At 42.8% G+C, this 19,865-nt stretch overlaps 1 protein-coding gene across 1 annotated transcript in view; it reads right to left on the bottom strand.

Moving 5' to 3' along the window:
• Positions 1 to 19,865, bottom strand: part of LOC140729187 (ADAMTS-like protein 1) — a 459,173-nt gene that overhangs the window by 370,148 nt on the left and 69,160 nt on the right. The window lies entirely within an intron of this gene.

Consider the following 19,865-nt stretch of genomic DNA (forward strand, 5'->3'; position numbering starts at 1 on the left):
TTGGCTGATTGAGTTGTGGCACAACAACCACACTCATTATCAGCAAGACCAAAAGTGAATTTCAGGAAGGGAAAGTCAGGAAGACACACACCAGTCATCATTAAGAAATCAGCCACAGAAACAACAAACAGCTTTAAGTTCCTGGGTGTCAACATCTCAGAGGATCTGTCCTGGGACAACACATTGATGCAATCATGAAGAAGGCACCCCAACAGTTTCATTAGGGGCTTGAGGAGATTTACCATGTTACCCAAAGTCTCCTGCAAACCTCTATAGTTGTATAGACAGAATTCTATACAATTGGACAGAATTCTGACTGGTTTGCATCACAGACTAACACAGAGGCTCCAATGCAGAAGATGACAAAATCTGCCACCTTCATCATGGGCACAAGCCTCTCCACCATCGAGAGCATCATCAATAGGCAGTGTCTTATCAAGCTGGCATCTATCACCCTCACCATCTGGGACATGCCCTCTTCTCATTAGGGAGAAGGTACAGGAACACCTTCCCTCCGCCATCAGATGTATGAATGACTATCTCGTGATTCCTTTTATTTTGCACAATTTACTTATTTTGTAATTTTTAATCAGTTTATGTCTTCGCACGGTGCTGCTAATGCAAACAACAAATTACATGTCAGGTGAGATAATGATAATAGACCTGATTCTGATTCACCCATGTTAACTTCAAGCAAACAGCCACTGAAACATTACGTGGACGGTAACAATTTCAAGCATGCTTTTGTTGGCAATACTAATTCATGTCTCATCTGTTTTTGGACTTCATGGTTCCTGCTGGTGGTAACACAGGAGCAATAGTGAGTTCTCATAAGACAGAACAGGGCATTTCAAGAGTTGTTCAGATGAATGCAGACACTGCATTCCAACAGCAGTCAGCAACAAGGCAACTGAAAAAACAGCAGAGAATATGCAATATACTGGGAGTCATTCCAGCTTCACTCTGTACCCTTGAGAGGAGCCTCACTGGAAGAGGAGCCTGATTCAAAAAAGTCCCAGATCATTCTATAGGTTCCATAGAAAGAGTAGCTACCAGCATGGCACATCAAATGGGGAAACTGCAGAAGAGCTCACCCACATAGTCCAAGGTCTGCACACTGGGAATGATACTTTAAATAGACGTCAAATTCTGTTGTGTTCTCCAGTTCACCACTGACAAGGAAGTGCAGGTGGACCAGGCAATAAGGGACTCAGTTCATAGCTCATCCAATTCTCACTGATTGCAACCTTCCCCTCAGTCAAAGTCTCGTATCCCCCGACCAAGTTTCTGCTGTGCTGGTGCTGGTGGAATTGTCCACATCAGTGCCCTCGGAGTCGTAAAAACACAGGAAACTGGTCAAGAGCATCTCATAAATCTGACCAACCTCCCTCTTGCTGGCTTTCTTCTCATGTAGGTTACAGGAAAAGTGGCCAGCTTCCCAACCAGGAGAAGCTGTATACTCTGCACCTGGCTTAACCACCATTCCGGGCACTGTATTCCATGCACCTACCACTCTCTGGGTAAAGATCACCCCTATACTTTCCTCACAACAACATATAGTTACAGCCTCTGGTATCAGATTTTTCCACCCTGGGAAAAAGATGCTGGCTGTCCAATCTAGCTATGCTTCTTATCACCTTATACGCTTCTATCAAATCACCCTTCATCCTTCTTCACTGCAACGAGAACAGCCCTGGCTCCCTTAACCTATCATTATAAGACATACTCTCTAATCCTGGCAGCATCCTGGAAACTCTCCTCTGCACCCTTCCTAAAGCTTCCACATCCTTCCTAAAATGAGGTGACCAGAACACAATACTCTAAGTGTAGTTTAACCAGGGTTTTGTGGAACTGCAACACTGCTCTTGAACTCAAACTCCGAACTAATCAAGGACATCAGTCCATATGCCTTCTTTACCACCTTTCAACTAGTGCAGCAACTTTGAGGAAACTATGGACGTGGGCCATAGGTAAATGTGAGCTAGATTTCAATGTTTAAGAGAAGTTTGGATAAGTACATGGATGGTAGGGGTACAGAGAGCTATAGTTCCAGTGCAGATTGATGGGACTAGGCAGTTTCAATGGTTTTGGCATGGACTAGATGGGCCAAAGGGCCTGTTTCTGTACTGTGTTTCACTATGACTCTATGACCCCAAAATTCCTCTGTACCTCCAAATTCCTACGAAGCTTACCACTATCCTAGTACTCTGTCTTCAAGTTCGACATTCCAACGTGTATCACTTCACAATTTTCTGGATTGAAACTCCTTCTGCAACTTCCCAGCCCAGCCCTGCATCCTTGTAACCTCTGACAACCTACTACACTATCCGCAACACCATCAAACTTTACGTCATTTGCAAACTTACTAACCCACCCTTCTACTTCCTCATCCAGGTCATTTATAAATAAATCACAAAGAGCAGGAGTCCCAGAACAGATCCCTGTGGAGCACCACTGGTAGTCATCTACCGAGCAGAATGTGTTCCACCTACTACCATCCTCTGCCTTCTGCAAGTAAGTTAATTCTGAATCTATTCAGCTAAGCTTCCCTGGATCCCATGCCTCCTGACTTTCTGAAGGGGGAACCTTGTCAAACCTCTTACTAAAATCTATATATACCCCAAACACTGATCTATCTTCAACAACTTGTTTTGTGACTTCCTCAAAGAATTCAGTCAGGCTTGAGTGGTCTACTGATTATGCGTGACCAGGCAACGCCTCTCCAAATGATCATAAATCCTATTTCTAAGAATATTTTCCAATACTTTGTCCAACACTGATATAAGACTCACTGGTCTATAATTCCCAGAGTTGTCCCTATTAACTTTCTTAAACAAAGGAATAATATTTGCCACCTTTCAATCTCTGGTACAGTTCCTATGGCCTGTGAGGATGAAAATATTGTTGCCAAACTTGCAGCATTCTGTTCCCTTGCTTCCTGTAGTTACCTGTAATATACCCCATGTTACCAGGGTCTTATCTGTCCTAATGTTTTTCAAATATTCCAGCACATCGTCCTCCATCAAAATCCTACCTGCTCCGGCTCCAGGCACACGTTTCCACTTCTATCCCTGATCAGTTCTACCTCACTCTAGTCATCCTCCTGTTCTTCATGTATGTATAGAATGCCTTGGGATTTTCCTTAATCCTACTCATGAAGTCTTCTCGTGCCGCTTCTAACTCAGGCTCCATTCTTAGGCTCCTTCATAGCTAATTTATGACTCTCAAAAGGCTTGTCTGATCCTTACTTCATAAAACTTCCTTCTTGCTCTTGACTAGATGCTCCATTTCCCCTGTCAAACATGTTTCCTTCACCCAATTGTCCTTTATCAGGCTCAACAGGACAAACCAATCCAGACCTCTATGCAAATGTTCCCTAAACAATCTTGATTTGTCCATTTACATTTCTCTGAGTACAATTGTTCCCAATTTACACTCCCAAGTTCCAGCCTAATAGCATTATAATTTGTCTGCCTCTAAATAAAAACTTTCTCATACCGCCTGCTCTTATCTCTCTCCTAGGCTATGGTAAATGTCAGGGAGTTGTGGTCACTATCTCCAAAATGCACACCCACTGAGAGATCTGCCATCTGACCAGGTGCATAGCCCAGTACTAGATCAAGAATAGCTTCTCCTCTAGTCAGTCTATCTACATATTGTGTCAGGAATCCTTCCAGGACGGATCAGACAGATTCGGTCTCACCTAAATCATTTGCTATGAGGAGGTGCCAATCCATATTAAGGAAGTTGAAGTCACACCTGTCAACAATGCTGTTATTCTTCCACCTTTCCAAACTCTGTGTTGCAAGGACGTGGCTGCAGGGGGAGCCTAAGTGCTGGACACAGGCGTGGAGGCAGGATCGAGAGGCATTAGCACAATTGCGAGTGTGGAATAGGTATCCAGGTGAGTCTTGACGCAGAGACAAGGTTCACGTAGAGCATCCAGGAAAACAATGCAGAATTTACAACTGCCAGTCCTAAAAATCCATGAAATGAGGCTACTCCTACAAGAGTCGACCAACAAACTGGCAGCTCCTTGTTGTGATTCCAGGGTTTTTATTCTGCATTGACTGATGGAAGGCAGGTGTGTGTCATTAGTGGAACTGGGAATGATTGGAAATTAGACAAGGGGATTGAAGCCCAATTACTGAGGTAATAGCAGGGTGGGGAATTGCTAGACGGGACCATGACACTCTGCCTCCTGATTTGCATCTCTGTGTCTGCTTCTGTCGCCTGCAGTGGGTGGGTGGGGGAAGGGAAAGGTTGAGGTCTATAGGACTCTCCTGTTAGAGTGTTTGCTGTCTTTCTTTTTCTGACTTCCCACACTGACTCAGTAGGCAATGATATCCTTCCTCTCTTCCCACAGCTGTGATACTATACGATCCCTCTCTGTCACTTTTGCAACATCAAAATCCCAGAACATCCAGCTGCCATTGCGGCCCTTGTAAATGCGGAGTCTGTAACGGAAACGCTCTTCTGTGTAATGATTGATGCTCTAAGTTCATCACCCTTGTACATACTGTACAGGGAGGTCGTTGCACCCAAGGTGCAGGACACAGGTAACTGGGTAACCATCAGGAGGGGCAGCCAGTGCAGAGTACCCCTGTGGCCATTCCTCTCAATTTGGACAGGGGGGGTGAGGGGGTGGTGACATTGTGGAGGAAAGCCACAGTGGTAAGGTCCCTGGCACTGAATCTGGCTCTGTCGTTCAGGAGGGAAGTGGTGAGGAGGGCTGAGCTGTACTGAGAAGGGATTCAGTGGTTAAGGGAACAGACAGGAAGGTCAGTGGACAAGAACAAGATTCCAGGGTGGTATGTTACCTCCAGAGTGCCAGGGTCAGAGACAGCTCGGATCAAGTTCACAGCATTCTTAAGTAGAAGGGTGAGCATCCAGAGGTAGTGGTCTACGTCAGTGCCAATGGCATGGGTAGGAAGGGAAGTTAGATGCTAAGTTAAAGGACAGAACTTTCATGGTTGTGATTTCAGGAATGCTACCCATGTCATGTGCTAGTGAGGCTAGAAATAGGAAGGTAATACAGTTTAATGTGGTTAACGAGATGGTGCAGGAGGGAGGGCTTCCAATTTTTAAACCATTGGGCTCACTTCCAGGGAAGGTGGCACCTGTACAGACAGGACAATTTGCAGCTGAACTGGAAGGAGACTAATATGAGGGTATGCTAGTGCTGCACCGAGGGATGGGTTAAACTAGAGTAGCAGGGGTATAGGAACCAGAATGACAGAGCAGATAGTGGAGCTGTTGTGGGGAAAGATGCTGTTAAGCGTACATACAAAGTCAGGAATCGAAAGGTTGAGCATGGGGGGTTGGGGGGGGAACTGATCTTCTGAGCTTTGCATATTTCAAAACAAGGAGTAGAAAAATCGGATGTGCTTAGGACATAAATCAACACGTGAAGATATGATATTGGCAGCTCAATGTTCCAGGATTCTATTGTTTTAGACATGATAGAGCAGGAGGGATTAAAGGGAGCGGTGGCATTAATATTCAGGGAAAATTAAAGAGGCAGTGCTCAAACGGGACAGACTGGAGAGTTCATCTACTGAGGCAACATGGGTGGAACTAAGGAATAAGAAAAGTATGACCAAACTCTCATCCCTGTAGATGAGAGCTAGAGGGAGGTAGACACACCTAGGCTGCCGGAAGCAGGTCGTTGGGTGACAGTCCGAGGGGGGAAAGCAAAGGAGAGTAGACAGGTAGTGCAGAGCACCCCTGTAGCCATTCCCCTGAATAATAAGTTTACCGTCCTGGATGCTGTTGGTGAGGACGACCGACCAGGTGTGAGCCACGGTGGCAGGGCCTCTGGCACTGAGTCTGACCCTGTGGTGCAGAAGGATGGGACGGAGAAGAGGAGAGCTGTCATCATTGGAGATTCTATAGTCAGGGGAGCCGACAGGAGATTCTGTGGATGTGAGAAGGAAACCCACATGGTTTGTTGCCTCCCGGGTGCCAGGGTCCGGGATGTCTCTGACCGGGTGCATGACATCTTGGTACGAGAGGGAAAGCAACCAGAAGTCGTGATACATGTTGGGACCAACGACATAGGCAGGAAGAGGGATGAGGTCCTGAAGTGTGAGTTTCGGGAACTAGGCAGAAGGCTGAAGAACAGGACCTCAAGGGTGGCGTTCTCAGGATTGCTGCCAGTGCTACGTGATAGTGATGGTAAGAATTGGAGGAGATGACAGTTGAATGCGTGGCTGAGGAGTTGGTGCAGGGGACAGGGTTTTCGATTTTTGGACCATTGGGATCTCTTCTGGGGAAGGTGGGACCTGTACAGATTGGATGGGTTGCACCTGAACTCGAGGGGGAGCAATATCCTTGCTGGTAGGTTTGCTAGCATGGTTCGGGAGGGTTTAAACTAATTTGCAAGGGGGATGGGACCCAGAGCGATAGAGCAGTGAAAGAAGTGCATGGAGTATTGCCAGATCTAACATATAGAGAGGCTTTGAGGAAAGAGCAGCAGAATAAAGGGTATAAAGGTAGTAAGGTAGAAAGGCTAAAGTGTGTGTACTTCAATGCAAGAAGCATCAGGAACAAAGGTGATGAACTGAGAGCTTGGATACATGCATGGAATTATGATGTAGTGGCCATTATGGAGACTTGGCTGGCACCAGGGCAGGAATGGATTCTCAATATTCCTGGGTTTCAGTGCTTTAAAAGGAATAGAGAGGGGGGAAAAGGGGAGAAGGGGTGGCATTACTGGTCAGGGATACTATTACAGCTGCAGAAAGGGTGGGTAATGTAGCAGGATCCTCTTTTGAGTCAGTATGGGTGGAAGTCAGGAACAGGAAGGGAGCAGTTACTCTACTGGGGGTATTCTATAGGCCCCCTGGTAGCAGCAGAGATACAGAGGAGCAGATTGGGAGGCAGATTTTGGAAAGGTGCAAAAATAACAGGGTTGTTATCATGGATGACTTTAACTTCCCTAATATTGATTGGCACTTGATTAGTTCCAAGGGTTTAGATGGGGCAGAGTTTGTTAAGTGTGTTCAGGATGGATTCCTGTCACAGTATGTTGACAGGCTGACTAGGAGGAATGCCATACTAGATCTAGTATTAGGTAATGAACCGGGTCAGGTCACAGATCTGTCAGTGGGTGAGCATCTGGGGGACAGTGATCACCGCTCCCTGACCTTTAGCATTATCATGGTAAAAGATAGAATCAGAGAGGACAGGAAAATTTTTAATTGGGGAAGGGCAAATTATGAGGCTATAAGGCTAGAACTCACGGGTGTGAATTGGGATGATGTTTTTGCAAGGAAATGTACTATGGACATGTGGTCAATCTTTAAGGATCTCTTGCAGGATGTTAGGGATAAATTTGTCCCGGTGAGGAAGATAAAGAATGGTAGGGTGAAGGAACCATGGGTGACAAGTGAAGTGGAAAATCGACTGTACTTCCTTAGAAGGTTGGCGTCATTCAATGTCTGCAGTGAGATGCTGATGATGTTCTATAGGTCAGTTGTTGAGAGCGCCCTCTTCTTTGTGGTGGCGTGTTGGGGAGGAAGCATTAAGAAGAAGGACGCCTCACGTCTTAATAAGCTGATAAGGAAGGCGGGCTCTGTCGTGGGCAAAGTACTGGAGAGTTTAACATCGGTAGCTGAGCGAAGGGCGCTGAGTAGGCTACGGTCAATTATGGAAAACCCTGAACATCCTCTACATAGCACCATCCAGAGACAGAGAAGCAGTTTCAGCGACAGGTTACTGTCGATGCAATGCTCCTCAGACAGGATGAAGAGGTCAATACTCCCCAATGCCATTAGGCTTTACAATTCAACTGCCAGGACTTAAGAACTTTTTTTTTTTTTTTAAAGCTATTATTAATGCTTTTTGAGTTAGTGATTTAGATGCATATCATATTATTACTGAGTTAAGTATTGTATGTAAGGAGTTTTTGCTACAACAAGTGTATGGGACATTGGAAAAAATGTTGAATTTCCCCATGGGGATGAATAAAGTATCTATCTATCTATCTATCTATCTAGTCAGGTGGAAGAAGGCAGCATACGTGAGGTTTAGGAAGCAAGGATCAGGTGGGTTTATTGAGGAATATAGGGTAGCAAGAAAGGAGCTTAAGAAGGGGCTGAGAAGAGCAAGAAGGGGGCATGAGAAGGCCTTGGCGAGTAGGGTAAAGGAAAACCCCAAGGCATTCTTCAATTATGTGAAGAACAAAAGGATGACAGGAATGAAGGTAGGACCGATTAGAGATAAAAGTGGGAAGATGTGCCTGGAGGCTGTGGAAGTGAGCGAGGTCCTCAATGAATACTTCTCTTCAGTATTCACCACTGAGAGGGAACTTGACGGTGAGGACAATATGAGTGAGGTTGATGTTCTAGAGCATGTTGATATTAAGGGAGAGGAGGTGTTGAAGTTATTAAAATACATTAGGACGGATAAGTCCCCGGGGCCTGACGGAATATTCCCCAGGCTGCTCCACAAGGCAAGGGAAGAGATTGCTGAACCTCTGGCTAGGATCTTTATGTCCTCGTTGTCCACGGGAATGGCACCGGAGGATTGGAGGGAGGCGAATGTTGTCCCCTTGTTCAAAAAAGGTAGTAGGGATAGTCCAGGTAATTACAGACCAGTGAGCCTTACGTCTGTGGTGGGAAAGCTGTTGGAAAATATTCTTAGAGATAGGATCTATGGGCATTTAGAGAATCATGGTCTGATCAGGGACAGTCAGCATGGCTTTGTGAAGGGCAGATCGTGTCTAACAAGCCAGATAGAGTTCTTTGAGGAGATGATCAGGCATATAGATGAGGGTAGTGCAGTGGATGTGATCTACATGGATTTTAGTAAGGCATTTGACAAGGTTCCACATGGTAGGCTTATTCAGAAAGTCAGAAGGCATGGGATCCAGAGAAGTTTGGCCAGATGGATTCAGAATTGGCTTGCCTGCAGAAGGCAGAGGGTCGTGGTGGAGGGAGTACATTCGGATTGGAGGGTTGTGACTAGCGGTGTCCCACAAAGATCTATTCTGGGACCTCTACTTTTTGTGATTTTTATTAACGACCTGGATGTGGGGGTAGAAGGGTGGGTTGGCAAGTTTGCAGATGACACAAAGGTTGGTGGTGTTGTAGATAGTATAGAGTATTGTCGAAGATTGCAGAGAGACATTGATAGGATGCAGAAGTGGGCTGAGAAGTGGCAGATGGAGTTCAACCCAGAGAAGTGTGAGGTGATACACTTTGGAAGGACAAACTCCAAGGCAGAATACTGATGCACCATCAATAACTCTCAGAGATGTGAGTTAAAGTAGGCTTTTATTAGCTGGAAGAAAGCACTGTCAGCAGCAAGAGACCACCACACAACATCCTGGAGACTGAGGGAGGAGCAGTGCCTCCAATCGCCTTTATACAGGGGTCTGTGGGAGGAGCCACAGGAGCAGTCAGCAGGGGGGGTGCCCAGACAGGTATTTGTAGTTCACCACAAGTACAAAGTAAACGGCAGGATACTTGGTAGTGTGGAGGAGCAGAGAGAACTGGGGGTACATGTACATGAAATTTGCCTCACAGGTAGATAGGGTAGTTAAGAAAGCATGGGGTGTTAGCTTTCATAAGTCAAGGGATAGAGTTTAAGAGACGTGATGTAATGATGCAGCTCTATAAAACTCTAGTTAGACCACACTTGGAGTACTGTGTCCAGTTCTGGTCACCTCACTATAGGAAGGATGTGGAAGCATTGGAAAGAGTACAGAGGAGATTTACCAGGATGCTGCCTGGTTTAGAGAGTATGGATTATGATCAGAGATTAAGGGAGCTAGGGCTTTACTCTTTGGAGAGGAGGTGGATGAGAGGAGACATGATAGAGGTGTACAAGATATTAAGAGGAATAGACAGAGTGGACAGCCAGCGCCTCTTCCCCAGGGCACCACTACTCAGTACAAGAGGACATGGCTTTAAGGTAAGGAGAGGGAAGTTCAAGGGAGATATTAGAGGAAGGTTTTTCACTCAGAGAGTGGTTGGTGCGTGGAATGCACTGCCTGAGTCGAAGCAGCTACACTAGACAGGTATATGGAGGAATTTAAGGTGGGGGGTTATATGGGAGGCAGGGTTTGAGGGTCGGCACAACATTGTGGGCCAAAGGGCCTGTAATGTGCTGTACTATTCTATGTTCTATGTTCTAAATTAATGGATTATATTATAGACCACCCAACAGCTTGTGGGATCTAGAGGAGCAAATTTGTAAAGAAAACGCTAACTGTTGCAAGAAACATAAGGTTGTGATAATAGATCATTTTAACACATATTGACTGGGACTCCCACACTATAAAAGGACTAGATGGAACAGAGTTTGTCAAATGTGTTCAGCAAAGTTTCCTTAATAAATACATAGAAGTCCCAATGAGGGTGTGTGTAATACTTGATCCCTTGTTAAGGGAATGACACAGGCCAGGTGATAGACATGTGTAGGAAAGCATACTACATCTAGTGATCATAATTCCATTAATTTCAAGATAATTATGAAGAAGGATAGGTCTGGTCCTCAGTTGAGATTCTAAATTGAAGAAAGGCCAGTTTTGATGGTATTAGAAAAGATCTGGCAAATGTGGATTGGGGCAGGTTGTACTTGGTAAGTAGGAGGCCTTCGAGAGTGAATGCTGAGAGTACAGCATTTGTATGTTCCTGTCAGAATAAAAGGCAAAGATAACAGGTTTAGGGAACCGTGGTTTTCAAGAGATATTAAGTCCCTAATTAAGAAGAAGAAGGAGGTGCATACCAGGTATTGGCAGGAAGAGGTACTTCAGGAGTATATGAAATGGAAGAGAACACTTAAGAAGGAAGTCAGCAGAGCTGGAATAAGGCATGAGTTTGCTCTAGCAGGCAAGATTGAGGAGTATCCCTAGGGTTCCCACAGGTATATTAAGCACAAAAGGATAGCAACGAACAAAACTGGTCCTCTTGAAAATCAGAGTGGTAATCTATGTGTGGAGCTGAAAGAGAAGGGGAGACCTTAAGTGGATCTGTATTTACTTGGGAGACAGACACAGAATCTAGAAGTGAGTCAAAACCAGCAGGAGGCAGTGGACAGTATATAGATCACAGAGTAGGAGGTGATTGCTGTCGTGAAGCAGATTAGGGTAGATAAATCCCCAGGGCCTACAAGGTGTTCACTCAGTCCTTATGGAAAGTTAGTGCAGAAATTACGGGGCCTTACCAGAGATATTTAAACCATCCTTGGCAATAGGTAAGGTGCCACAATCGAGGGATAGCTAATGTTGTTCCATTACTTAACAAAGACTAATAATAAGCTGGGAAATTATCAGCTGGCAAGCCTGACACCAGTGGTGGGTGAGTTACCGGAAAGTATTCTAAGGACTGGATATGTAAATATTTGGATAGACAGGAACTGATTAGGGAAAGTCAACATGGCTTTGCGTGTGGCAGGTCATGTCTAACCAATCTTACAGTTACCCGGAAAACTGATGAAGGCAAGGCAGTGGATGTTGTCCACATGGACTCTAGCAAGGCAAGGTCCCACCTGAGAAGTTGGTCATGAAGGTTCAGTCACTTGGCATTGAGGATGAGGTAGTAAACTGGATTAGACATTGGCTTCATGGGAGAAACCAGAGAGAGGTAGTAGATGGTTGCCTCTCTGACTGGAGGCCTGTGGCTTGTGGTGTGCCACAGGGATCGGTGCTGGATTCATTGGTGTTTGTCATCTATGTCAATAATCTGGGGCTGGATGGTAGCATAGTGGTTAACACAATGTTTTATGGTACCAACAACCCAGGTTCAATTCCCACTGATGATTGTAAGGAGTTTTTATGTTTTCCCTGAGACCACATGGATCTCCTCTGAGTGCTCTGGTTTCCTCGCACATTCTAAAGACATGATTGGACTAGGATTATATTGGGGGATTTCTGGAAAGCATGACTTGAAGGGCCTGAAGACCTACTCCAAACTGTATGTCAATAAATAAATACATAATGTAGTAAACTGGATCAGCAAATTTGCGGATAACACCAAGATTTGGGTTGTCATGGACAGCAAAGGTGGCTACTATGGCTTGCAGTGGGATCTGAACCAGATGGAAAAGCTGGCCTGAAAAATGGCAGATGAAATTTAATGCAGCTGAGTGTGAGGCGTTGCATTTGGGAGGACAAACTAAGGTAGGACATATACAGTGAGTGATAGGACAGGGGCATAAAGAGAGCTTTTGGCACATTTGCCTTCAAAAAATCAAAATACTTTTACAGGAGTTGAAACGCTATGTTGAAGTTGTATAAGGCATTGGTGAGGCCTAATTTAGGGTATGATGTGCAATTCTAGTCAACTACCTGTCTGAAAGCTATCAGTAATATTGAAAGAATGCAAAGAAAATTTACAAGGGTATTGCTGGGATTTGAGGACCTGAGTTATAAGGAAAGGTTGAATAAGTTAGGACTTTATTCTCCCTTCAGGACCTCCTCACTTTTCCTACCTAATAGGTACCACAACTTCTGGCTGCTCTCCTTCTTCCTTAACAATCTTATGGACCCAACCCAATCTGAGATATCTCTGACCTGGGCACCTGGGAGGCAATATACATTTCGGGAATCTCTTTCACATCCACAAAATCCCCAGCCTACTTCCCTAACTATTAAATCTCCTACCAGCACCACTCTCCACTTCCCTTCTGAGCCACAGAGCTAGGTTCAGCATGAGGGATTTTCCCCCTGGAGGAAATCTCTTCCAACAGTATCCAAAGCAGTATACTTGTTAATAAGGGGAACGGTGACAAGACTCTGCACTAACTGCCTATTCCCTTTCCTTCTCTTCACAATCACCCAGCTACATGCCTCCTGCAACTTGGGTGTGATTACCTCCTGTACCTTCTCTCTACCTCCTAAATGAGCTGAAGATCATTCAATTCCAGCTCTGGTCTCTAAGAGGCTGTCCCCAAATGTACTTCCCACAGATCAGGATCCCAGATCTTCATCAACTTGCAAAGAAAACACACCACTGATTTGGGATCTATTCCCACAACTCCAGCTAGGCACTAATAAATAAAGAAAGAGGAACTTGAAGAAAGTTTCAAGCTGGCCTTTGCCTCTCCTTGTCAAAGCCTCAGTTCCTCACTCTTACTCTGTCCCACTCAAACAATGGCTGTTCCACCTAAACCTAACTACTTTTTATTGGCCCTTGCTAAATCCCTAATTACTCCAATCTCAATCTCAGCAGAAAGTCCATGCTTGCATTTTAGATTTAGCAGTAAAATAATTTTAGGGACTCTTAGATAGGCAAATGGATGAAAGAAAAATAGAGGGTTATAAGAGAGGGAAGGGCTAAATTGTTTTAGGGCAGGTTAAATGGCTAGCATAACATTGTGGGCCGAAGAGCCTTTACTATACTGTACTGTTTTCTGGTCTGTGCTCTATGTTCTTCCAGGTATACAGCTCACTGCGATATAAGTCTTGTTGCTCTTCCGGCCATTTTATTATTGGCAGGCCAGGGGAAAAAGGGTAACACCAGCAGCAACAGTTTAAAAAGGCAAGGTCCAGGTAAGATAGCAATTTTCTCTTAAACCACCAGCAGCATATATAAAGGAGGCAAGATCTAAAATACTTAGCCATCATGGAAGCAGTCACTTAGAGAGGGGTTCTGAAGTCTAAGTGTTGCTGTTGAGTTTGAAGTACAAGGTCCTGAAGTTTACATTTTTCCATAGATGCTGCCTGACCTGTTGAGTTCCACCAACATTTTGTGTGTGTGGCTTTGGATTTTCTCTTGTTTGTTGACTGTACTGAAATCAGCTTCCAGAACTGAACAAGCAGTGGAGGACTTCAATAAAACAATGAATATCCACCAGGTCAGGCAGCATCTGTGGAAAGAGAAATAGAGCTAATATTTCAGGTCAAAGCCCCTTCACCAGTTTCTCTTGGTAACACCTGGTAATACTCTGACTATATCCTTTGAATAGATTTTATGATATACAGACTCAATTTCAAAGACTCTTTACAATTCACATTCTCAGTATTATTTTTATTTGCATTGTTCGTCTTCTTTTGCACATTGATCGTTTGTTAGTCTTTGCCTGTTTGTGTATATTTTTTCATATATTTGAATGTATTTCTTTGTTCACACCTGTAAATTATCTCAAGGTAGTATATATTAACATATATGTACTTCCACCCGCTGAGTGTTTCTAGCACTTTCTGCTGTAATTTCAATTTTCCAGCATTCACAGTTTCTGATTTTCAAACACAACAGTAATTTTCCTCATGCTGATTAATTGCTTTATCTATTGGTCATCTGATATCCTTTGTGTTGCTTTTGGGCCCCAGTCTTTGGTGCTGAATATCTTATCAGCCATACACTCAGTTGGTATTCCAGTTCCAGGCAGTCAATCAGGAACAGCTTCCACATACAAAGACTGGACTGCAACTTCCCAAACATCTCTGCACAGCTCATAAAGAGCAAGTAATGATAATACACTTGCCTTTTTCTGCTTTTCATTTCTATCCCTTTGGGCACCATGGTAGTGCCATGGTTGGCGCAACGCTATTAATGCTCAGGGTGTCCCAGAGTTCGGAGTTCAATTCTAACACCATTCTGAAAGGATTCACCATCGTCCTCCTCCGTGGAATGTGTGGGTTTCTTCTGGGTCCTCCGGTTTCCTCCCACAGTACTGAAGAGGTTAACTGGTCATTGCAAATTGTCCCGTGATTAGGTCAGGGTTAATCAGGTTTATCAGGGGTTGCTGGGGCAGTGTGATTCAAAGGACTGGAGGGGCCTACTCCACACTGTATCACTAGATAAATAAAATTAAAATTAGCTGTGGTTATTAACACTCTTGGTGATTTGGGCAGCTCCACCCCAGATCTCTCAGTTCCTCCCACTCCCATGGAAGCACATTCTGAACATTCTTTCACCCAGATATTTGATAGCAATGAAAAAGGAGAAATCTTTAAGTGAATGGAGGAGGAAAGTAAGATTATAAAATTAGTCCCTCCCTGACAGGCCAAACACCCTGGCTCTTTGATGTAACATTCTGTGATACAACAAAATAGAAATACAGTGCAAAAATAGAAACAACTGTAAGATTGTCAAAATATTTTTTAAATGAAACAATCAGAAATGTTCAAATGTGTGACTCCAGGCTATAAGTGAACCCCGACAGATTTCTTCCTCCTGTATCTAGCCATTTGATGAAATGACTCCAGCCAGCACACTGCCTCGCTGATCCCATTCAGATGGAAAATGTATACAGACACCTGTGTACTCCCGAGTTCCTGCATCAGCCCAGGCAGACAGACAGGGCCACAAAATCATGGAAAACAGTGAAAAGAAAAGCTTAATAGATCAACATTTTTGCAATTCACCAAGATGCTATTAGTACAATATAATCACAAATTAGATTATCTTCACCCCCTGTAGGTTGGACCAACCTATCCACCATGTTAACCACTATAAATTCTAGCCACATTTAAAAATAAGTTATTTAGAAATACATCTTTAGCATCTTGCAACATGCAAGCCAAAATATTTCTTTTTTAAATAACTTTTAGTTGGCAACAGGAGGTGAAACTTAGAGACCTGAAACCAATTAGTAGTAAACTCATAGTGAGAACTGGATTATATTAATCATTTTTAAAACTCTTTGTCATAAAGATCTAATTACAGTTTCACCATAATGCCAATAAATATGGCTTCCTCTTGGCTACCAGCCAAAGATATTTTATTTCCTCGATCACATATTGTTACAGTATATACATGTGACTTCATTCTGGGGCGTTAATGGCATTGAACTGCTGAAAATGATGCTTGCAATGTTTTAAAGGGTGGAGTCACAGTTCTATGACCTTTGGGAAATGTCACAATGTCAAAGGTTGGATACTGGGCAAATGTAAGCACATGTTAATGATTCTGAAAAGTTTTACCTAAAGTTGGAGCCTTCAGACATTAGGAACAATAATTTAGTTCAGCCATCAATGAGGTTTTTTAAATTTGCATTGAACTACACAGAATATGAAGTGTTTGTTGACAATACCCAGCAACAGATTAAGAAAAAAATAGGCATTTTGACAGTATTCTTCATAAAATTGGTGCCCCGGAGCACTTCATAACCACTCACAATCTTTTAGAATTGTGTTACTATTTCAATATTGGAAATGTGACTTTAAAACTTCAAAAAATAAAAAAAACAGGAGAAACATGCCTGTTCTATAATTCATCATTATCCTCTTGCTCCTTACCATATTCCTGCTCTCTCCTCATGTCCTCAAATATGACTTTTGCACCTAGAAATCCATCTTTTAAGTATGTTCGGTTACTTGACCTCTGCCATTGTAGAGAGTTCCATAGGTCCGTCACATGCTTGAGCAAATAAGTTTTGATTGTAATGAATGGCTGTCAAACTGAAGAAGCCGCTTGCCCTTTTCCTGCCCCTATATTTTTGTGCCTTTGTAAATGTCTTACTCTTTATGTTCTTGAATGACTCTGGGAGCCTACCCCCTCCCAACCCAGCTAGGAAAACGTTCTTCCTACATCCAACTTGCATAGCTTTGTAAGAATTTTCTTAGCTTCAGTGAGATCTCTCATTCTTTGAAGTTCCAGTGAACCTAAACTCACCTAATATGACAGTCCTGCCTTTCCAGTTATCATTCTGGTAAGCCTTCTCTGGCTTATATCCATTCTTATGGAAGGAGACCAAACTTGCACACTGTACACAAGAGTGGTCTCACCAAGAGCCTGCATAATTGTAAAGTATCTACTGACACCCATATATCCATAACAGTTAGCACTGTGATAATTATCAGTCAGCCAGGGTTTGCTGAGAAACACATTTCTGCCCAAGAACAATGAGGGGAAAATACTTTCCTTCAGTTTAAGAAGCAGATCAGATTTGGTTCAAAATGTCTTTCAAAAGGTAGTACTTGCACAAGCAACAACCAGCTGAAGGAACTCAATGGGTTGAGCAGCATTAGTGGGAAAAATAATTGTCAACATTTCAGGTCTAAACCCTTGCAACAGATCTGAGAATGAAGAGGTGAGATGGCCAGCATAGTACCTCTAAATACCCACACCAAAATAAATTTAATTTATTATCAAATTACATATACGTCATCATATACAACCCTGAGATTTGTTTTCTTGTGGCATACACAGTAAATCCCAGAAACAAAGTAGAAAGACTGCATCCAACAGAACGGATAAACAGCCAGTGGGCAAAGGACAGCAAACTGGCAAATGCAAAAAAGCAGAAGTAATAATAATAAATAAATCAGGAATAAATATTGAGAACATGAGATGAAGAGTCCTTGAAAGTGAGTCGATAGGTTGTGGGAGCAATTCAGTGATGGGGTGAGTGAAGTTATCCCCACTAGTTCAAGAGCCTGATAGATAAGAGTTCAACTGTTTCTGTACCTGGTGCTAGGGTCTTGAGGCTTCTGTACCTTCTTCTTGATGGTAACAGTGAGAAGAGATCATGCAAGACCAACAAGAACTCTAGCAGTGATAACAAGGGACTTCCAATATCGACTATTAAAGAATACACAAATTGAGTCCTTTCATTTAAAGAATGAGATGAGGTGGGAACTGTGTTTTGTCACACAGCATTTAATATAAAGATGTTTTTATAAAAAAAAGGATTCCAATAGAATCCAAATTTAGAAAGCTTGTCTTGCATATAATTTTAATGATTTAATTTCTTGCTTCCTTGATGTTCCACTGGTATTAATCTCAGGTTTTAGGCCAATTTTCACCTCCTCACTCATTGCGAAGAGGTTAAGGTAAGAGAGAATTGCTCGTCCCTGGTCACCCCTATGCTCCTGTCACCATCTATCCTTATCAAATGAGGCTTCTGCTGCAGGCAGTCAAGGGATGTCTGAACTTCATAAGACAGACATGACATGTTTCAGTATCACACCTGGGGAAGCCCTACCTGGGCTCAAACCCAGCAGGTTCTCAAAAATGCTAGTCTTACTGCATGAAATTAAACAAACTGCAAGCTTTTCAGAGGTAAAGTTAGGAAGCTTCTCTACACTGTAGAAGTTTGGAACTCATCTGAAATTTATACTATGTAAGAAAAAATCTATAAGAATTCAGAACGAGTAAGCTGCTGTATCTGGCCCTTCCCACCAGCACCACCATTCAATAAGATTATAGCTGTCCTTCTACAATCTGCTTCCAACATTATCCACTTCACCCTTGATTCCTGTAATGTCCAAATATTTAATTCCTGAAAATTGCCTTAATGTCCAGAAAATTGTTGAAGTATATTTACCTCATGTTAACAATTATTAAGCACAGATGATAAAGATTGCAGGGATAAGATTGGTATAAAAAGATAGATTATGATCAGCCATAAAAAGATAGATCATGGATCAGCCATAGCTTCATTGAGTTCCAAAACAGGTTTAAAGTTCAAAGTAAATTTATTAACAAAGTACATATATATGTCGCCATATACAACCCTGAGACTCCTTTTCTTGCAGGCATACTCAACATATACAATAACCATAATAGAATCAATGAAAAACCACACTAACAGGACAGAAAATCAGATTGCAAAAGACAATAAACTGTACAAATACAAAAACAAAGAAAAAGGGAAATAATAATAATAAATAAATATCGAGTGACGGGGCAAGTAAAGTTGAGTGAAGTTATCCCCACTGGTTCAAGAGCCTGATGGTTGAGGGATAATTAGTGTTCCTGAACCTGGTGGTATGAGCATTCAATTCACTTTATACATTCAGGATTGGAAACTAATCTTTCCTTGTAACTGCACTGAATTTCATTTCTAAAATACAGATTGAGCCAAAGTTAAGATGTCTACATTTAATGCATTAGACACACACACACACACACACACACACACACACACACACACACACACACACACACACACACACACACACACACACACACACACACACACACACACACACACACACACACACACACACACACACACACACACACACACACACACACACATCAAGTGCTGCTGGCAGATAATCAATTCCAAGTGCAAATTCTAAGTAAATTTATTATCAAATCAGAAATGTCACCATATAAAACCATGAGATTCATTTTCTTACAGGCATACTCAATAATCCAAAGTAGACTAATAGCCATAACCCTGTAGAAACAATGCAAGAACACACCAACTTGGGTGTTCAACCAGTGTGCAAAAAAAAACTGCAAATACAAAAATAAAGAAATAATAGTATTAAATAAATATTGAGAACATGAGATGAAGGTTTAAGTTTAAGACCTCTTTTCCTATGAGCCTGGGACTAAAGGATTTTGCTTCAGTCATAGGGAGGAGACTTTGCATAGTAGTTTCAAAACAACAGGCTGTCATTTCACTGTCATTCCACTGACTGGCATTTTTAATGCTATAAATTATTTGAATACAGTCCACATATCAATAACAAGATGTAAAAAAAATCAGAGCACCAATTAGGAGATGGAAATGTCCTGAGCTAGACAGCAAGCACACTCTGTGTGATACTACCAGTCAGTTCTACAGGCTCCATCACCCTTCCTTGTAAGGGAAAACTCTTATTGTTTTTATAGTGATTGCAACTTTTCTGTATCTTTTGCTGATAACTCTTGTTTCCCTTCAATCACATATTTCCTTTCCTAGGTGAACAGTGATGTTACATTATATCAACAAGCTTTTTAACTACCCAAAAGCACAGAGATGGCCCCAGCTATTCTTACTAGTTACAAGACTTAGTATTTAGTGTACTGCATTAGGTGTCCATAAGGTGGTCTCACCTACACTGGAGAAATCAGACCTAGACTGACTGGCTAGAGAGCACTTGTGTCCAGTCCTAATCTCCAATTTATCTGTTGTTCCATCGCACTCCCACTCTGACCTTTCTGTTACAATGAAGTCCAACTCAAGCCTGAGGAACA

The sequence above is a fragment of the Hemitrygon akajei genome, chromosome 6 (genome assembly GCF_048418815.1).
Source record: "Hemitrygon akajei chromosome 6, sHemAka1.3, whole genome shotgun sequence".
NCBI lineage: Eukaryota > Metazoa > Chordata > Chondrichthyes > Myliobatiformes > Dasyatidae > Hemitrygon > Hemitrygon akajei.